General features: G+C 41.1%; 1 long non-coding RNA gene across 1 annotated transcript in view; it reads left to right on the top strand.

The window, feature by feature from the left end:
- The window catches only part of LOC122550782, a 63,997-nt gene that overhangs the window by 9,991 nt on the left and 34,343 nt on the right, over window positions 1–19,663 (top strand). Inside the window, exon 2 of the long non-coding RNA XR_006311942.1 lies at window positions 5,498–5,609. This is a non-coding gene — a long non-coding RNA (uncharacterized LOC122550782). The remainder of the gene's footprint in view (window positions 1–5,497; window positions 5,610–19,663) is intronic.

The following is a 19,663-nucleotide window of genomic DNA, read 5'->3' on the forward strand; positions in this document are numbered from 1 at the left end:
TGGTAAGGTCCTAGGGAGTGTTGCTGAACAAAGAGACCTTGGAGTGCAGGTTCATAGCTCCTTGAAAGTAGAGTCGCAGGTAGATAGGATAGTGAAGAAGGTGTTTGGTATGCTTTCCTTTATCGGTCAGAGTATTGAATACAGGAGTTGGGAGGTCATGTTGCAGCTGTACAGAACATTAGTTAGGCCGCTGTTGAAATATTGTGTGCAGTTCTAGTCTCCTTCCTATTGGAAAGATGTTGTGAAACTTGAAAGGGTTCAGAAAAGATTTACAAGGATGTTGCCAGGGTTGAAGGATCTGAGTTACAGGGAGAGGCTGAACAGGCTGGGGCTGTTTTCCCTGGAGCGTCGGAGGCTGAGGGGTGACCTTATAGTGGTTTACAAAATTATGAGTTGTATGGATAGGATAAATAGACAAAGTCTTTTCCCTGGGGTGGGGGAGTCCAGAACTAGAGGACATAGGTTTAGGGTGAGAGGGGAAAGATATAAAAGAGACCTAAGGGCAACGTTTTCACGCAGAGGGTGGTACGTGTATGGAATGAGCTGCCAGAGGATGTGGTGGAGGCTGGTACAATTGCAACATTTAAGAGGCATTTGGATGGGTATATGAATAGGAAGGGTTTGTAGGGATATGGGCCGGGTGCTGGCAGGTGGGACTAGATTAGGTTGGGATATCTGGTCAGCATGGATGGGTTGGACCGAAGGGTCTGTTTCTGTGCTGTACATCTCCATAACTGTGTATAAAGGGGCTCTTGTAAGAACTGTATTTTGGGATTATATTGCTGTCTCGAACTTGTGCTGTGATTGCAGAATAAAAGAGGCTATTTTTGCCACTGACTGTTTTTGGTCGTTATTTAGACATGTTCCCACAACGTGAAGCAGTGATTTATCATCCAATCTGATCTACTGCATTCGCTGTTCATAATGTCGTTTCATCTACACTGGTGAGATGAAAGGTAGAATGGGTGAACACTTTGGCAGAAAACCTACATTCTGTCTGCAAAAATGACCCTGTGCTTCCAGTTGCCTGCCAGATCAACACACCACCATGTTCCTGTGACAACATTTCTGTCCTGGACTTGCTATTGTTCCAGCAAGCCTCAGCACAAGCTTGAAGAAGCATCTCATCATCAGCCTGGGGACCCTGCAGCGTCTAGGACTCAACACTGAGTTCAATAACTAGAGCCTAATTCTATCCTTCCATGTTTTGTACCCACCGCACACCTGGTCCTGTTATGGTAGGAGTTACTTTTACCACAGTCAACCATTCTCACCCACAGTTGGACCTATTATCACAAAGCAGTACATGGGATGCTTTCAATCTTGTCTTCACTGAAAATGTCACTTTTTCCTGGTTGCTAACAGTTCTGATGGAGCGGAACTGCAACTCAAAACGTTTCAAAATTCGAAAGTCTTCCCCAGATGTTGCTGAGTTTAGCCAGCAATTTCTGTTTTGGGTGTAAATAATTTGATTAACACTACAGATCACCAGAAAAAGAGTGGGCTGTGCCACCTCAATATACTGAAGAAATTCCATGACTGGGAAAATGATAGGTCAGGCAGCATCCAAGGAGCAGGAGAATCCACGTTTCGGGCATGAGCCCTTCTTCAAGTATTCCTGAAGAAGGGGTCATGCCCAAAACATCGATTCTCCTGCGATTCCTGAAGAAGGGCTCATGCCTAAAACGTCGATTCTCCTGCTCCTTGGATGCTGCCTGACCTGCTGCGCTTTTCCAGCAACACATTTTCAGCTCTGATGTCCAGCATCTGCAGTCCTCACTTTCTCCTGGGAAAATGATAAGCAAATACAGGTAAGGCAGATAGTAAGGAAGGTGGAGGGATGAAAAGGAAAGTAAGAGTGAAGGAGGCCTGGTCAATTTTCAAAGTGAACCACCTACCATTCAGTTAGCCAGCACTGGCCTATTAATGAGATTAGACACCAGTCTTTTAGATTTAGAGCCAGAACAATGAGGAGCTCTAACAAGTTTACTCAGAGAATTTAAAGGAATTTGTGAGAACAAACTAAGGTGGCCAACTTTAGCCATAAATGGTGTGGGTGGAGGTGAATTCTCTCCTATAAAACCACATCTTTGTAATTTGGGCCCAAGTGAAATCAAAACTCCAATCCATATTAGATTAAAAACACAATTATAGAATGCCAACAGTGTGGAAGCAGGCCATTTGGCCCATTAAGCCCATGACAACTCTCTAAAGAACATCCCACCCAGACCTACTCCTGTAACCCTGCATTCCCCATGGCTAGTCTGCACATCCCTGGACACTATGGGCAATTTAGCATGGCCAATACACCTGTAAATCTTTCGACTGTGGGAGAAACTGGAACACCCAGAGTAAAACCACGCAGATACGGAGAGAATGTGCAAACTCTACACAGACAGACACCCAAGGGTAGAATTGAACCCAGGTCCCTGGTGCTGTGATTAGCAGTGTTAACCACTGAGCCACCGTATTGAACCTAATCAAACGCAGCTGGATTTCTCCCTCATGTGAAGACCATGAAACTATATTACATAGGAGCAGAAGTAGGCCATTTAGTCCCTTGAGTCTGCTCCAGTATTCAATGATATTATGGTATGATCTGAAAACCCCAAATTTCACTTTCCTGCCTTTATCACATATTTGATCCCCTTACTGATTAAAAAAATCAGCCTTGAATAATACTGATTGATCCATTCTCAAAAGCCCTTCATTGTAAAAAAATTCCACAGATTCACTATCCTCTAAGAGAAGAAATTCCTCCTCATCTCTCTCTTAAATGAGTGATCCTTTAATTTGAGATTAAACAAATTTCTTCTTCCAGCTTCTCCAGGGCAAATTTTCTAGTTTGTAGAGTCAAAGAGTTATACAGCATGGAAACAGACCTCTTGGTACAACCAATCCATGCCAACCATATTCCCAAACTAAACTAGTCCCATCTACCTCCACCTGGCCCACATTCCTCCAAAAGTTTCCTATTCATGGACTTATCCAAATGTCTTTAAATGTTGCAACTGTACCTGCACCCATACTTTCTCTGGCAGTTCATTCCACACACGAACCACGCTGTGTAAAACGGTTACCCCTCATCTCCTTTTTAAAACTTTCTCCTCTTGCGTTAAAAATATGTTCCTTAGTTTTGAACTTCCCCACCCTTGCAAAAAGACCCTTGTCATTCACCTTATCTATGCCCCTCATGATTTTATAAACCTCAATAAAATCACCCCTGAATCTCCTGCACTCTGGTGAAAAAAGTCCCAGTCTTTCCAGTCTATTTTTATATCTCAAACCCTCCATTCTTGTCAATACCCTAGTAAATCTTTTCTGAACCTCTTAAGTTGCTTCACGTTCCTTTTCTTTAATTAATGAAGAAGTTTTCCCCAGCATTTGACTTGAATGTGAATGTAGAAAGTATAATTAATAAGTTTGCAGATGACACAAAAATTGATGGTGTTGTAGATAGTGAAGAGGAAGGTTTCAGGCTACTGTCTGATCTTGAGCAACTGGTAAATTGGGCAGAGCAATGGCAGATGAAGTTTAATCCCGATAAGTGTGAGGTGATGCATTTTGGGAGATCTAATAAAAGAAGGATTCACACAATGATTGGCAGGTCCCAAGGGAGTACTGAGGACCAAAGGGACCTTGGTGCATCGATCCCTGAAGGTGTCAGCACAGGTAGACAGGGTGGTGAAGAAGGTATACAGTATGTTTACCTTCATTAGCCAGGGCATAGAATATAGGATCAGGGAAGTCTTGTTACAGCTTAATGAAACACAGCTTAGGCCACAGATGGAATGCAGTGTCTGTTGTTCTGGTTGCCACACTATTGGAAGGAGATGATTGCACTGGAGAGAGTGGAGAGGAGATTCACCAGGATATTGTCTGGGATGAAAAGTCTCAGACACAAGGAGAGACTGGATACATTGGGTTTGCTTTACTTGGAGCAGAGGATGCTGAAGAGGGATCTGACTAAGATATTCAAAATTACAAGAGGCACAGACACAATAGATTGTGAGAATTTTTTCCTGATACCAGATGTGTCTAAGACCAGAGGTGAGAAGTAAGTGGTTCAGAGGAGATCTGAGGAAAAGCTTTTTCACCCAAAGGATTGTAGAAATATGCTGCAAGAGAAGGTGGTGGAGGCAAGTGCTCTTACAATATTTAAGAAGTATCTGGATGATCACTTCAAATGCCAGGGCATAGTAGAATGTGGACCAAGTGCAGGTAAATGAGATTAATATAGTTTGATGTTTGTCCACATAGACACGGTGGACCAAACGGTCTTCTCCTATGCTGTATGACTCTATCTCTTTACCATTCTACTGGTTGTAACAGGGAGAACAGCATTTCCTTCTGCTGACCATAGTGAATACTCATCCTCTGTCTCACTTTGATACTCTCTTTCTTTTTCTCTTTCTGTCCAAAAATTCCACAAGTCTGCCCTCAACCAACGCAGCTGCTCCTGTCTTTGCTCCCAAGTGCGACTATCTTGCATCTTTTTCAGTAAATCAAACCAGGCCCCAGTCCTCACAGTAACCAGACAACCTTGCCTATGGTTGAGCAGTGTAATAGTAAATCACATGACTTACTTCATTGCCTAATTTTACCTAGAATTTTAAAAGTTCCATAAATAATCATCTTACAAAGTTTCACTCTCATAACAAGAAATTAACAAGAAGGAAATACTGAGTAGAATCCATATCCTGCTGTCCATGGCACAATATGTTGAAATATACATATAATGTTGCATTGTTTAGACCAGATATTATCTAAAGCCATTATTAATGCACTTAAATGTGTCTCCTATAATGTTTATATGTCATTACCATTCCAGATAGTGATTTGTGTTAGTTAGGACTTGATAAATTATATATTTTTTTTATCAAGTATGCATGGATCAGTTTTCAATTTGCCTAAACCTTTCTCTCATATCTCATATCAACACATCAAGGGCCAAATCATTAAACCATCTTTAGTTTTTACTATTTCTTTTATTGGCTTTTTCAAATTATATATTATCTGAATACATATATTTTTCAGTTAGGATGATAGATTAGATTAGATTCCCTACAGTATGGAAACAGGCCCAACAAGTCCACACCACCCTCCGAAGAGTAACCCACCCAGACCCATTCCCCTACCCTATATTTACCCTTGACTAATGCACCTAACACTATGGGCAATTTAGCATGGCCAACTCACCTGACCTTCACAACTTTGGATCGTGGGAGGAAACCGGAGCACCCGGAGGAAACCCATGCAGACAGGGAAGAATGTGAAAACTTCACACAGACATCGCCGGAGGAGGGAATCAAACACGGGTCCCTAAAATAAAATATTTGACAGGCTCTAGCAATGTGAGAATTAGATGATTAAAGCTTGTAACTTGCTAAGAAAATTAATTTTGTTGCCTTCATATACTCTATTTGTACTACTCATGTTTAGTTCTAAATATAAAGTCTGTTACTTTGTACAATTTTAAAGTGTCTTTTGATCTTAGTTTTTTAGATCAACACAGTCCTCTGTTCATGAGCCCAGCAGACAACATTTTCATATGCCTTTACCAATAGCACTGGAACAAACTGCTAAGAACTTCTTAAGGTCAACACAGGGTGAGTTGTCCTTCAATTTTCCTTCTGTCAGCATTTTATACTATTCCATACATTTTGAATGATCACATAATTCTAATTGAAACATGAAACAGTGATCTAAATTTGTTCTTATGGGGTTACTTGTTGTACAATTGTTTCACTCCAGTATAACTTTATAGTGTGTTCAGACAAGTTCCTTTTAGATAAATGATTCAATTATCTAACTTCAGGGTGCAGATGTAGCAGCTACTGTGTCAGAAATCCCTACATAACCATCTCGACTCAGGATCTGGATGAAGTTGCTTTTCATGTGAAACCCCAGTTGTAACAGCATATGATGATGGAATCTTTATGGAATTTAACTTTTTTTCAATTGGCTAGGAAAGGTTTGATTATTTGATCCATAAACGAACTGTAATTGTGTTTACCATTTTGAGTCTTGAAGTATCTTAAAATTTCAAAAGATCCAAAAATGTGCAAGTTAAGCAGATTGTCCATGCTAAATTACCCATAGTAATAAGAGATATGTAGGTTATGGGAAATGCAGGGTTACAGAGATAGGGTAGAGGGGATGGGATTGCGTGGGATGCTCTTTGGAGGGTGGTGTGGACCTTTTGAGCCGAATGGCCTGTTTCCACACTGTGGGGATTCTATCAAACTGATCTACTTTTTTTGAGTCTTTGTTCAGTAGCTTATTTCATGTATTTGCTGAATGCCATAAATTAGAAAATGATGATTTTCTAGCCTACTTCCATTTGAAGAAAGTATCATATTGCACTCAAAATGTTAACTTGACATCTCTCTCCATCAAAGTTGCCAAACTTGCCGAGTTTCTCCAACACTTTCTGTTTTTAGTTTAGATTCTCATCATCCCTGGTGGTTTGTTTTTATTTTAGTGTGTTTTTTTTCTTTCAGTTTGTTGAATTGTATCAATTACACTATGGTACTAAACTATTCATTCACAATCCACTAAGTGGACCATTTTCTCAGGGTAGTTGGAAGTGACAATGAGGCAAATGCAGATTTAGAAGGACAAGGGATATTTTTGGGAACAAAAGGTTGAGCATGATGATGGAATAAGGAAAGTGAAATGAATTGCAATGACTTTGTGCATAAAGGAGCTGAACACATCTATGCCACATGTTGGCAAGCTTCTGGGAAATGTCAGCACCAACACTAATTATTGCTTTATTTGTACAAATCTATAATTTATTTAATTAAACCACTGCAAACATGTTCATTGTAAGGAGCTCTTTTGCAAACTACTTTTTCTCTTGTATTTAATGAAATAGCTCACTGTCAGTGTATTAAGCCCGCAAGGAAAATCTGTAACAAACTGTGCTGTCTAACTTATGTTATAATTTTGATCACTATCTGTTTATATTATTTATTTGTGATTTCAAAATTACCTATTAGGTTGTTTTAAACAATAATAGCCCCACTCTTTCCAAATAGTATTTTTCTTTCATACAGTGGAATTACTCTTTGATGAATTTATTTATCAGATCATTTAATACTAAAACATTTTCAAATTTTCAGCCACAACGGAACTCTGCTCCCATTCTGATTGCAATAAATTAGTCAGAGGCTTTATATATTAATAATGTTTCAACGGCATTCCTAGCTTGAAGGACTTATATTATTATTGCTTTAAAACTGTTTTAGAATCATAGCATTCAATAGCTTCTGCATGGCTATTCATAATTCCTTGATTAAATATATAATCAAATAATAATGCATGCAGCAACATTCAATATTTACAATTCAGTCATTGCTTTGTTGAAGAAGCACGGTAAAGATCTTGATCAAACAGTGAGTTCATGGCTCACTGCCAGCTCCCTCACTATATGTAGGTCCATTTAGATAAAATTCCATCCTTTGTCACTGCAGCATTCACCTACCCCTTACAGCTTGTCTCGTCTGTATGATTTTCTCCCTTGATTCCTATTCATCAAGTTCCTGATCACTGAATGACCTTTCTTGGCTTCAATGCTGTCAATGTGTAGCACGTACTACCTTTACTCAAATACTGTCCCTGACCTTTCTTATAAAATTCTACTTCTCCTCCAGAATTGTTCCTTGACATTAAATTGTGCACCAACATCACTTTTCTATCCATTAATTCTGCCTCTAATTTTGTAGCATTTAAGACTTATTCCACTTTCTCCTATTCTGCTTTAATATTTCTGTGAGCTCAAAAGCTTTGGAATGGTTTATAATTAAGGCAAGAATTTTCTGCTGGCAACATCCTTGGAAGGGAATTCTCTTCATTATCCATTTCGGAGACCTGTTCTTTATAATTTATCTGGAATTCCACTAGCATTCCACAGAAATTATAGTATCCATTTGGGACAAACCCTGAGGAAGTTCCAGTCTTTATTTTATAATGCTTTTTAAAGATAGCTGAGTTAAGAAAGGCAACATTATCTCTGTTAAGTTTTAAAAATAGAAATAGTCAGGAAATGACGAGTGCGTTAATAATGTGACAGTGTTCAGAAACAATCAAAGACAGTGTTACTTTGGTAACTGGAAAGGCCTAATTAAAATGTTGATGAGTACAGTTTGACACACAAACTTTGTCTGCTGTTGGTACATGAGCAAAGCCAGAAATTGCAAATCATTGACACTTAAGTGCACAAAATTTTAATATCACTGTTGTTGTTTGTATCATAATAATAATTTAAAATTAAAGAAGAATCATAGATAAAAATTACAGGTCTGATTTCTAAGTTTTAGTCTTGGCAAAACATGCTCAGGTTCCATCAGCATGTGCAAGTGTAAGATTTCCAAAGTCAGCAAAAGACTCAAACTGTTTTATTCAAAGCAGCAATTGTTTACCAAAGTTTTAATTTTAAATCTGCCAGAACAAAGCTACACTTATTTGGCTGATATTCCTTAATTTCAGAAATATTGTTGTTAGCTTGTATTTTCTTTGTTATTTTAATGGTAATCAACTCTTGACCAATAGTTGTAACCTAACCATAGAGGTCAATCACTATGTTTTTCTCCTGTTAGAGGTGATGGGATAAGCTAAGGGTATCCAGTGCAATTTCCAGGAAGGGGCTTGTCTTGATTTGAGGTACATTGATAAATTTGAGCATTGCTAGTCAATGCACAACAGAATAGACTTGAGCTATCCTAGTCTACACACAGCAGAATAGAGTTATAGAGTCATACAGCATGGAAACAGACCCTTTGGTCCAAACAGTCCATGCCAACCTTAATCCCAAACAAAACTAGTCCCACCAGCCTGTGTTTGGCCGATATTCCCTCCAAACATTTCTTTTTCGTACTTATCCCAATGTTTTTTGAACACTGTAACTGTGCCCGCATCCACCACTTCCTCGGGAAGTTCATTCCACACAAGAACCACTCTGTGTAAAAAATGCCCCTTGTGGCCTTTTTAAATCTTTCTCTACTCACCTCAAAATTTTGCCCCCTAATCTAGACATCTCACACCCTAGGGAAAATAAATCTGCCATTCAACTTATCTAAACCCTTATTGATTTTATAAACCTCAATAATGTCACCCCTTAACCTTATATGCTCCAGTGAAAAATGTCGCAGTCTATCCAGCCCCTCCTTATAATGCACACCCTCCATTCCTGGCAACACCCTGATGAATCTGTTTTGAACCTTCTCCAGCTTAATAATATCTTCCCTATAAAAGGCAACCAGAACTGGACACAGTCCTCTAGAAGAGGCCTCACAATGCCTGTACCACTTCATTATGATGTCCCAACTCCTATGCTCAAAGGTCTGAGCAATGAAGGCAAGCATGCTGAACATCTTCTTATTCACCCTGTCTACATGTGATGCAAACTTCAAAGAAGTTTATATCTGAACCTGAGGTCTCCCTGTTCTACAACTTATACACTTGAGCTATTCTAGCCTAACGCACAATGGAATAGACCATGTGAAGCAAGCTTCCACGAATGGTAGAGCGTAAAGACATTAGGTAGAATTCTTCCTATGTTTTGATAAAGTGTTTTTTTTAATAAGATTGAATACGGCAGCCAGTCACCATTATAACTGGCGAATGGCTGCAACCCACACCTAGAGTGGTCAGAGTTAGTCTTTTTGTCTGCCTTATCATGGGAATTCTACTGTGATCGAAGGGAGACCCTTCAAGGAACAATTGTATTACTGGGGCACATTCACAGCACAGTTTGAAGCCACCTGTAAATGATACCATTGTGTATGTGAGTAGAGTATGTGTGGAGTTGAAATCCTGGTCACAACTAATCTTGACCAGGTCATTTAACATTGAAGCTAATCATCTCTTTGTTGGAGAAGTAATCAGAAGCAACATTAAAAGTTCACCTGCAGGTGCAGTTCACAAAGACAATTGAAAATCTCAAAAGTAGAAAAGGGGCAGAGACCTGAGTACCTCTCACCTTGAACAGTGAGTGTTTGCCAACATGCTTTTATATGCGATGATGCCTTTGATGAATGAATGAAATGGAGCTGGCAGAATAGGGTCTTAGTACTCCTGTAGCACTTACAATCTCTTACTGTTTCTTTGTGAAGTGACTGCTGAAGCTTTTAATTGGAATAAAGTTCTATGCTTAAGTTCCATGTGTAAGTATTCCATAGCTCTCCTTGTTTGAGAGAATGGATACGGAGGACTGTGCTAAACCATCTTTGTGAGTGATGCAAATGCCGACTGTTCACATCAATAAAGACCTGTTCTATTTCAAATGTGATTGATGGATCCAATCACAGCAGGGATTATCATCACTGTTGCAGTGGTGTGATAAAGGCACAGAACAAAGGGGAAGGAACAGATGTGGCAGGAAACCTGGGATCAGTAACAATGTCTAACAGCTGCCAACAGTCACTGCTGAATGTTCCCTCAGGATTTGCAGGAGGTACAGGAGTCCTAGAGACTATCATCCTCAATGCTATTTCCTCTAGATTAACATGGCACAGTGTTGGTGCGTGCGGAGGATGCCCAGGGTACCGTTGTAGCACGATGCCAGCTGCCAAAGCGGTACTACGATCTGAAGAAGTGAATGGCCATCCTATCCCATTGGCTATCAAGGTGCAAAACCTTAATAGAACTTTTATACCCTGGGGAGCTGAATTTCTCAATCCTCAACCACAAAAGCATCAAGGCTGTTACCCATACAATTTGTGCTAGATCAAACCAACTTCATCCCATTTCCTGTGAGAAGGTCAGTACTGAGGCATGGACAGTAGGTTTTGCAGCATAGCACCCTTGAGTTATGAAGAAGGATCATTGGACTTGAAATGTCAACTCTGCTTTCTGTCCGCAGATACTGCCAGACCTACTGAGTCTCTCCAGCAATTTCTGTTTTTGATTATGTTTGTCTATTTATTGTTGACTTCTGCTCTTACTGATTAAAATGAAATGTTTTGAACTGTTTGAAAGCTTCCCCTTATATGATGACCCCACATTGAATAATAGTCATATGCTGGGCAACACTGAGGACTGGGAAAAGACTAGCACTGACAGGATTGAAAGATGGAATGTGATTTTGAACAGGTAAGCTATTTAGCATAGGTCCAATGTTTGACTCAGTGAATGGATGGACTTCAAATGTGGCGCTGGTTCCATGAATCCAGGGAGGTCTGGTTAGTGGTACTATTTCTGCCTCTACTGAGAAAGGACATACTGTGAACAGAGAGCCAAGATGCACAGTGTATAGGTAATAAGGTGAGTTTGGGATGAAAACTCAAGAGAAATCTTACATGAATCTCACCAAAAATTGCATGTAGCTGATTTCTGGTCAGATTCAGCCTCATGTATTTTGGATGGCTGGGATGGTGACCGGTTATTTCCGTTGGCTGGATAGTTAGTTTGTGACGCAGAGTGATGCCAACACCATAGATTTGGTTCCCACACCAACTCAAGTTATCCTGGAGGGCCCTCTTTTTCAATCTCTCCCCTCACCTGAGGTGTGGTAATCCTCAGGTTAAATGCCACCCCTCCAATAAGAGTCATAGAGTCATAGAGATGTACAGCATAGAAACAGACCCTTCGGTCCAACTCGTCCATGCCGACCAGATATCCCAACCTTATCTAGTCCCAAGAGCAGACCTATGTTCTGGTAGGGCTATAGCAATTTTATATTCATTTTAAATTTGAATGCCAGCAATTTGTCAAACTCAGCTTGCCCAAAGAAACGATATTCAAAACATTTATGTCTCTGTTCATTTTTTCAATGCTGTTGGTCTAGTAGCGCATCTTTCCTGGTTTTATTTTGGCTCAAGCACTACTTGCAGTTTTCCTTTCCTTCCAACCTCAAAATGATACGTGCTGTAAACATCATGGCTACAGTAATTTAGTGTTACTTATACCCCAGAGAGCAGGAGTTCAAATCATACCAAAGTAGTTTAAGAATTTTCGTTCAGTTTTAGAAAAATAAACAAATCAGGAAATAAAAACTGCTTCTGTAAGTGATCATAAAGCTGTTGGATTGGTGCAAGAACCAACTTGGTTCATTCATTCCCTTTAGAGAAGAAAATATGTCTCCTTACTAGGCCTGGCCTACATATGGCTCAAGTTCCACTGATACACAGTTGACTCTTAACTATCCTGTGAACTGCGAGGAAAAAGTTACCAAAATGAAACTGGAAATTTCATTCTATGATCATCTAGGGCATTACAAAGGCATACCCATGACCGTGCAAATCCTGCTTATGAGATTTGATGCTACAGACAAGCCATGAAACAAGCAACATAATCACAAACTAAACACATCAGCTAATTCCCAGATTCCTCCATCATTGTCCTTTCCCATGGGTAACTCAAGACTGGAAATCCGTGAGGCGCTGTGGGCCAATAAAAGCAGCAGAATATTATTCCGGCACAATCTGTAACCTCATGGCTTGACATATCTCCCATTCAACCATCATCATCATCAACACTGGAGAGTGCAGGAGAGCAGCACCAGTCACACCTAAACAAATGAGGCATCAACTTGGTGAAGCTGTCAAACAGGACTTCTTGCATGCATAACAGCATAAGCAGTAAGTGATAGACAGAGCCAAGCAATCCCACAAGCAATGAATCAAGTCTAAGTTCTGCAGTTCTGTCACATCCAGTCATGAATTGTGATGGACAATTAAACAACTCAAAAGGAGGAGGATGCTCCATAAATATCCCCATCCTCAGTGATAGAACACCATCAGTGCTGAATATAAGGCTAAAGCATTTGCAGTGATCTTCAGCTAGAAGTGCCAAGTGTATGATCCATCTTGGCCTCAAACTAGTCCCTGGCATTACAGATACCAGTCTTCAGCCAATTCAATTTACACCATGTGATATCAAGAAACAGTTGAGAAAATGGATACTACAAAGGCTATGGACTGTGACAACATACTGGCAATAGTACCGAAGACATGTTTTCCAGGACCTATTGCTTCCCTAGTCAAGTTCGTTCAGCACAATTACAACTGGCACCTACCCAACAATGCAAGAAATTAACCAGGTATGTCCTAGACGCAAAAACAGGAATGTATCCAACCGGGCTAATTATCACCCCATCAGTCGACAAGATGCACTGCAGAAATTCCCCAAAAATCCTTAGACAGCACCTTTCAAATCCATGACCACTTCCATCTAGAAGGACCCGAGCAGCTGATGTATTGGAACACTAACACCTGCAAGTTCGCCTCCAAGTCACTTGCCATCCTGACTTGGAACTATGTCTCTGTTCCTTCCATGTTGACCGATCAAAATCCTGGAACTCACTCTCAAATGACACTATGGGTGTATCTACAACAATGGACTGCAACTCTTCAAGAAGGCAGTTTACCACCATCTTCTCAAAGACAACTATTGATGGGTAATATATGCTGGCCTAGCCAGCTTGCTGTGAGACAATGAAAGAAAAATTTCACTTTAGCTAGCTCTGCTATCATGCCTTCATTATTTTCCTTATTTAAGTCTAAAATGCTGGTCTTGTACCCATTTTTCTCTCCTTCAAACTAAACACAAAATTCAATCATATTATGTTAACAGCTGCCTAGTAGTGTATTCATTAAGAGGTCATTAATTAATTTGATTTTGTTGCATAACACCAAATCTGGTATCGTCTGCTGGCTGGTCAGTTGTACAATGTGCTATTCAAAATTGCTTTACAATTGAAAATATTCAATTAACTCCTCATTCAGGCCACATTTGCCTGTTTAATTTTTCAAATCTATATGCAGATTAAAATCCCCCATGATTATCACTGTACTACAAAGACTCCCCACTATTTTTTCGTTTATATTCCATCTGACCATGTGGTTGCTGTGAGGGGGCCTGACATCATCCTATAAATAACTTCTGTCACTGGAATATCTGGCTCATTAACTCAGTTTCTCTCCACAAAAGCTGCTAGACTTGCTGAGTAGTTGCATCATTTAATGTTTTTTAACGACCAGTGTGACACATTGTGAGCACTTGACATGTTTTTAAACATTTGTCAAAGTGTTAGCCTGTGTCAGTAGTCTCACTCTCCCTTCTGAGTCTGAAAGTCATGGATTCTAGTTTTACCAAACAGAGCTAAATATAAAATCGGAATTGAAACTTCAGTGCAGTGCAGTGAAGGTGCGGCACTGTTAGATGAACTTCCTTTGGACAAGACGTTAAACCAAAACATAGTCTGCTCTTTCAGACAGTCATTAACAATAGTCTAGCGCTACTTAAGGTTTGTAGTGTCCTGGTCAATGTCTATCACAAAATCAACATCACTATAAAGCAAACAATCTATTCATTATCACTTTTTCCTGTGCGAGGACCGGCTGCTCCAATTCCTACAACAGTGACGATGTTTCAAAATGCTTCTGAAATGCTTTGGTATACAGTGAGGTCATTTTCATCGAATGGAAATTACTCTTTGAATGGTCTACAGTTTGGGACTGGGTTAGTACATGGCACTACTACCATCTCCTTCCATGTAGTCTTCAAACTCATTCGTCCCATGGGTATGCAGCAATCTGTTTCTCTTTGGCTGCATTTCATCTAAGGGTGAGGGTGTAAACAATTTGGCTCCTCTTCTGTGCCTCTTTCACAGAGTCACAAAGTGGTTACAGCAGGGCAGCAGCCCAATCAATTAGTCATGTCTGTGTGGGTATTTGAACAAACAATTCACCTCATTCCACTCCTCCACTAACTCCCAGTAGCATTCCATGTCCTTCCTTTTCAGATAATCAATCTTTGTAACACCTTGCTCATTTCATTATATTTCTGTGCCAAATTCTACACTTGAAGATATGCTACACATGAAGCTTCAGATTCTGCAATATTCAGCCATTTTTGACTTGTTAAAGTCTGGTAACTTCCAACTTACCCCAGGATATTTCTCTGTGCGAGTTTCTACTAATGCATTATTATAGTACATGTAAATGAAGTGGCCATGTAAATCACAGCGGTGTCATCACTTGTGGCCCTCTGGTTCATGAAGATGTCTATAGTTCAGATAGCTGCTCTTAATTCTGTCTGAACGTTTTTGTACTGTCTTATAATGTGCCAGTTTTTCAAAATTGTTGTGAACTGTGATAGAGTACTTGTTGACAAATGTTGAATACTGTTATGCTCCATATGTTAAGTAAGATATTTTGAAATCAAGAAATACTGAAGTTTGTGATGAGGAGGTGTTGCTAACTCATACTTTCATGTTCTCTGTCAGTCCAGCATGATTTAAAAATACTGTGTTTGCAGACAATTTACTTCCAGCCAGCTGACTCAACACATAATTGTTGGGTCTCTTGCATGCCCACTGGATGTTGCAATATCTGAATGAACTGTCTGCGATGGTAATGTTTGCTGTTTATTGACCTTGAGCCAAATGGACCATGAGTAACTCCATTGCTGAGGTAGTCTGCTGTGACCTTCATGTCTCCAAGCAGGATAGGTTCATACTGAGCTGGAACAGATTGTGTCACTTTTGTTCACTGCAGATCGAAAATTGTCTGTGCTGGTCTTTGTGGCTTTTTCTATTGTCTGTGCATAATTGTTTCCTTAATTGTGTGCAGCATTGGAGAGTACCAGTAAACAAACATCCCAGTTAAATGGTGTAACAGTAATGGAAATGGCTGTTAAATGTGGATACTATAAATTAAGAAAAAGTCAAAGGCATCAACAATGGACTAAAAGAAAATAATAGGATGTTATCATTGCAAATGATGTTAGTTGAGCAAAGATTAAGCATTTTTAAAACAGTGGACTGAACTTTCGGCTAAGTGCAAATTGCATTGAGATTTTTTGAACGTTTTTTAAAAACGCCTAAATGTAATTTCTTGCCATATCCTATAAAACTCACCCCATTAACTACCCACCCACCCCAACATCCCTTGCATCTGAGTCCATCCCCATCTTACCACATGCTGTTCCTGGAATAACTACTCACCAGACATCAGCTCAAAGACCAGTATCCCTTGCATCTGTGCCATCTGTGGCCACACAGACAGGCATTAGCAATCTTGCATCTCACTGGCAACATAATAGAACAGCAGCACTAAAACTCCACTGCTCATGGCACGGGGTTGGCATGGTTGATAGTCTCTGGGCACTGGGCCACACAATTTACCCGTCTTTGGCTACATTCCATCTACCTGCCCTCTCTGGGTCACCTTGACTCTATTCTGATTACTCGCTTGAGACCCACATCCTGTCTTTGACCAGTAGGTCACATACAGAGAGGCAATCAGGCAATTCCAAACATAAACTTTTGTCTAAAACCAGCAAAAGAAAGCACCAACAAAATAAACAGAGGCCACCATTCGCAACCCACAATGGAAACCTAATGCTGGCATCATGACCAATGGCAAATTTCCATTACATGATTGGTCTGCGGTGCCCAAAGCTCAGCTCCTAGAATCAGGTTAATCAGCTTCTGTCTGGCTTGTATTGTCTGACGCAGTTCAGCTCTGTCCTGCCCAAAGTGAGCTTCTCCCTCCTCAGCATTCCTTGAAAGACTGCATCCCTCACTCAGCTCCTCAGTATTGAGCAAAGCACCTCATTGAGGGTGATGTGGCACACTCTGTCTGGAGTTTACTGGAGGGATGCTCTGACCAAGAACAGTCAACACAGCTGAATAGATCTTCATTAACTCTATTGTCTGCTCCACCACAGCCATGGTCAAAGCATGGGCAACATTGTATCAGTGGCTGTCATGAGCCATTATGGCAGTGGGTAGCCCTTGTTCTCCAGTAACCAGCTTTGTAAAGCAGCCAGGTGCACAAGATTGCTCTGGGATTCAGGAGTCATGGCAGGTGCTAGGATAGTGGGCACACACCTCCAGGAGGTGGTAGTGGTGATCACAGATCATTAGATATTAATCAAATGGAGACTCTTTAGATTAGATTACCTACAGTGTGGAAACAGGCCCTTCGGCCCAACGAGTCCACACTGACCCTTCGAAGAGCAACACACCCATACCCATTCCCCTACATTTACCCCTTTGCCTAACACTACAGGCAATTTAGCATGGCCAATTCACCTAACCTGCACATTTTTGGATTGTGGCAAGAAACCGGAGCACCCGGAGGAAACCCACGCTGACACGGGGAGAATGTGCAGGCTCCACACAGTCAGTCGCCTGAGGCGGGAATTGAACTGGCACTGGCACTGTGAGGCAGCAGTGCTAACCAGTGTGCCATCATGCCATACTTTCTACTGTGAATTTCACTGTGTTGTGAGATGGCCCTCTCAGTGCCACACACATACTGTCGATGGCACCCTGCACCTGGGTTTCCAAATCCTATTGCCCAGGCTGCAGCACTGACCTCATCATCAGGGAACATGATAACCCCGTGTGATCTTGTACAGATGGCATCAATTACTGTGTTGATGGACTTGAGGATGCATGACTGAGACGTGCCATACCTGAAGGGAGCGGGAGCCCCCAGAGGGCTACTCCAGCAGCCCTCTGTTCTCACTCTAGCATCCAGCACAGTTTCAGCTCCTGGGAGCTTCATGATCCCAGGATGTAGAGAACTCTGGTCAACACAGCACCCTCCTCATTCCCAGGATATGGAGACGAGACAAAAACCTCTGGTTGGTACGCTCTAAGATATTAGAGTGACACTGCCTCTGCCCACAATATCAAGTTGTTAGTGTCTGAAGAATGGCAAATGATGGAAGGGATCCAGCTCATAGTGGACACCATCACCACTGACCTCTGCATGACCTTCGGGTACACTCCCACCCCCCTCCCAACCCTCCATTTCCCACTTTACCCTACATTATCCTGACAGCCCATTTCTACCCATCACCTATCATGTGAAGACTCACCTTGCTGAACCTTGCCTGCAACTGCCCTCCCTTCCCCCAAGCCCCAACATTACACTTTCATGGTGACCACTGTGCTCCTACCTCTACACTCCCATGTGGTAGCCAGGTGATGGTCACTGCCAATATTCCACCCTCCTGCAGCCTACTACATCATGCGGTGCTGTTTCACTTACCTCTTCCCACATACATCCCCGTCATCAACACTGTCTCCACTTCTACAAATGCTTCTCCTTTCACCAACTCAGCCTTGACTTCCCCACCCTTTTTGGCAATGAATCACTTCTTTGTTCCTAAAGCCCTGCCTTGCAATGTGTTTGACAGTCAACTGCCCTCTGGGCCATTAATAATAGATAAAAGGCTGCATTCAATTGAGTGTGGCATCAAGGAGCCCTAGCAAAACTGGCATATAGGAAGATGGTTGTGGCTGTTGGAGGTCAGTTATCTCAGCTCCAGGACATCTCTGCAGGAGTTCCTCAGGTAGTGTCCTAGGCCAAACCATCTTCAGCTGCTTCATCAATAATCTTCCCTCCATCATAAGATCAGAAGTGGGAATGTTTGCCAATGATTGCACAATGTTCAGCACCATTTGCAACTTCTCAGATACTGAAGCAATCTATGTTCAAATGCAATAAGATCTGGACAATATTCAAGAATGTGTTGACAAGTGACAAATAACATTTGTGCCAAACAAATGCCAGGCTCTGACCATCACCAATGATAGACAATCTAACCACTATTCCTTGACATTCAATGGATTTACTATCACTGAATTCCCCCACTATCAACACCTTGGGGATTACCATTGACCAGGAACTCAATTGATCTCACCACATAAACACGCTGGCAATGAGAGCAGATCAGAGGTGAAGAATACCTCAATGAGTACGTCACCTCCTAATCCCCAAAGCCTGTCCACCATCTACAAGGCACAAGTCAAGAGTGTGATGCCACTTGCCTGGTGCACCTTGAACAACACTCACGAAGCTTGACGTCATCCAGGTCAAAGTAGCCTGTTCGATTTGCACCACATCCACAAGCATCCATTCCATCCACCACCGATGCTCAGTAGCAGCAGTGTATACAATGCACAAGATGCACTGCAAAAATTTAGCAAAGATCCTCAGGCAGCACCTTCCAAATCCACGAACATTTTTGTCCAGAAGGAAAGGACAGCAGATACATGGGAACACCACCACTTTCAAGTTTACCTCCAAGCCACTAACCATCCTGATTTGGAAATATACCACTGTTCCTTCACTGTCACTGGGTCAAAATCCTGGAATTCCTTCCCTGAGGGCAGTGTAGGTCAACTTACAGCACGTGGACTGCAGCAGTTCATGAAAGCAGCTCGCCACCGCCTTCACAGGGGCAACTAAGGATGGGCAATAGATGTTGGCCAGCCAGCAACACCCACGTCCCACAAAAATGAATAATAAATGGGATTGGCAGAACCAGTAATGTCCATATTCCAAGAATGAAAACAAAATTGAGCATGGTAGTGTGAAAATTAAAGAGAAAAGTGAGACATGAACAAACAGTAATAATAAAAAAACAAAAGGCTGAAGAATGGAATGGAATTTAAGTCAACTTTGAAGGATAAACAACAGCATTTACATATACAATTAAGATAAATGTTATAAACAGCATCACAAAGATATTATAAAATAGATTATCACACAAGTTTTATAGGGAGACATTCAGAAGCTTGGCCAAACAGATAAGCTTTAAGAAGTGTCATAATGGAGGAGAGTGAGGTTTAGAGGTTTAAGGAAGTTATTCCAAAACTTGAAGCCTTGACAACATAAGGTTTGGCCTCTGATAAAGG

The sequence above is a fragment of the Chiloscyllium plagiosum genome, chromosome 6 (assembly GCF_004010195.1).
Source record: "Chiloscyllium plagiosum isolate BGI_BamShark_2017 chromosome 6, ASM401019v2, whole genome shotgun sequence".
Taxonomy (NCBI): Eukaryota; Metazoa; Chordata; class Chondrichthyes; order Orectolobiformes; family Hemiscylliidae; genus Chiloscyllium; species Chiloscyllium plagiosum.